We start from the raw sequence: 2,331 nt of genomic DNA, 5'->3' as shown, positions 1-2,331 counted from the left end.
TAAGAGGGCAGCTAAGTCAAATGCTTGATAAAAAACAAGGGCTGAAAGGAGTTCTAGGGGCTCTTCTAGATTTGCTGATGGCTTCTGAGATTGTTGATGCTGTGAGAAAATTCTACGTAAGCTGTCATCCAGCGTTCATGCCTTCCCATGAGTGTTGTTTGGGGATCATGTCAGAGTAGTTTATTAAGTGCTTCCTCTATTGTTAACTTGTTGAGAGGACGTCTTTTCTGAAATTTCGTCTGTATTTTGAGATGGACTGTTTCTGGAAGTCCCCCCGGGAACTGGAACTGAGCTTCCCTGTTCAAAATCTACTGACTCACTGACTTCGAATAAGCAAAAAATTCAGTGAAACAGTCTTGTCTCTGTACCTTTATCCCCTTTACGTTTCATTGAAGAAAATGAAGTGGAGGTTGGTCTTATCCATTTTGATGGGCCAGTTGAAATTAGGCTACATTCAGATAAGTGATTTCCCAAACTTCCCCAGTGCCTCTTGTGGAGGCTATTATCATGCTCCATATAATAACATCAGTCCTGCAACAAATTATTCTTCTGACCCACTGGTTCTCAGTCCTGTCTGCATCTTGGAACCACCAGGAGCTTTAAAAACTACTGATGCCCAAATCTCTCTCATCAAGATTCTGACTTGATTATTGTCAGAGGCAGCTTGGGATTGGGGGTTTTAAGAGCTCCTCAGGTAATTCTAATACATAGCCAATGTTAGAACCACTGTTCTAACCAAACTCTTGCAGTCGCCCCAAAATTCCGATTTGAAAGCTAATGAGACTATCTACTCATTTGTTAATTCAGTTATGTTGCCTTTATTTCCGATTGTTCCTAACCCAGCCACAATACTGACCAACTGGGATACTATGAACTATGTCACTGTAATACGCCTACACTCCCCAGCTCGTTTATTTTTTTGGCCGTGCCTTGTGGCTTGCGGGATCTTAGTTCCCCGACCAGGGATTGAACCCAGGGCCATGGCAGTGAAAGCCCCGAGTCCTTACCACTGGCTCGCCAGGGAATTCCCACAAAAGCTTTTCTTTCTTTCTCTATTCCTCCCTCCCTCCTTCCTTTCTTTCTCTCTCTCTCCCTTCCTTCCTTCCTTCTCTCCCCCTTTCCTCCCTCCCTCCCTTCCTCTCTCTCTCTCTCTCTCTCTTTCTTTCTTTCGTGGGTCTCACAGGTATGTTTATTCATGCACGAGGGCGGTGGCACTGCTGCATGTCAACACAATGTCCCACGTTCCCACAACACAGCCAGACCGGTGTCCCATCCAAGGGAAGCTGGTTAATGATGACCGTCAGCACGCACAGGACTGGAAGCTTTCAAGGCTTTACTTCTTTTATCAGCACTCCTGACTTTATCAACGATGAGCCCATCAACCCCATTTCTACCCAAATCTCCTGGTAAACCTGGGTATGGTAGGGTTTCACGGGGATCCAAAGATTCTTAATCAGGCCTTGAAGCATCTAGGCGCAGGGCCTGCAGCTCAGGCAGCCCCATCCCACAACTGACGCTTCGGAACTGTCACTCAGCAAACGCTTTTCTTTACAAACATTAGTGAATACTGCCAATGATGAGACACAATATTCACTACCGTAACTGCATTATAAAGAACTCAGGCTGAGCCCCTGGACCCTCTAGCCCCCTGGCCCTGGTAATAAGAAACTGAAGAAGCAGCGTTTTTCTTCTCTCTTTTTTTTTTTTTCTTTTGCCGCCCGCGGTTTGCAGGATCTTAGTTCACCGACCAGGGATCGAACCCGTGCCCCCTGCAATGGAAGGGCAGGGTCCTAACCACTAGACCACCAGGGAATTCCTGGCGTTTTCCTTCTTAAACAAGCCCTACATCTAGCTGCAGTGCTGGAGCTTCCTGCCTATAGCAAACCTTTGAACACTCCCTCCACAGAAAGTACAGATTTTTCCTGGGAGTCCCAGTGCAAAGCCATGGAGATAGCTCCCATAGCAGAGACTGAGACTCTCTTCTGAACTCTTTCACTGCCATCCCACCTCCCTGTAGATGGCTACTGTTGCTACATGTAATGACAAAGGGTTTGTGTGTGTGCGTGTGTGTGTGTGTGTGTGTGTGCTACTTAGTCCCTTCTCTGCCCCAAGGATGTACTATGTACTTATAGGAACACTCAGAAAGCACAGCTGAAATGGTCAGGAATTTGAACTTTGGTGTCGTTCAGATTCGGTTCCAAGCACCTTTTCTAAGCCCCAAGCCATCAAGAGCTTCATCTAGTTTGGCGGGGGGCGGGGGCGGGGCGGGGAGCCTACACACCCGCTGAGACGAGGCCTCCACATTCCCCAGTCCAGTGGTTAAGCATTTGG

The 2,331-nt window shown here is 47.3% G+C and overlaps 1 pseudogene across 1 annotated transcript; it reads right to left on the bottom strand.

Moving 5' to 3' along the window:
- Nucleotides 1–1,156: 1,156 nt before the first annotated feature.
- LOC309648891 (ATP synthase subunit ATP5MJ, mitochondrial pseudogene) lies at nucleotides 1,157–2,022 on the bottom strand (annotated as a pseudogene). Its single transcript has one exon. The product of its transcript is annotated as an ATP synthase subunit ATP5MJ, mitochondrial pseudogene (transcript).
- Nucleotides 2,023–2,331: the final 309 nt, after the last annotated feature.

Source organism: Balaenoptera physalus (assembly GCF_965194825.1).
Source record: "Balaenoptera physalus genome assembly, chromosome: 19".
NCBI classification, from domain to species: Eukaryota; Metazoa; Chordata; class Mammalia; order Artiodactyla; family Balaenopteridae; genus Balaenoptera; species Balaenoptera physalus.
The sequence above is the reverse complement of the archived record's forward strand: the minus strand, read 5'-3'. Positions and strand labels throughout refer to the sequence as shown.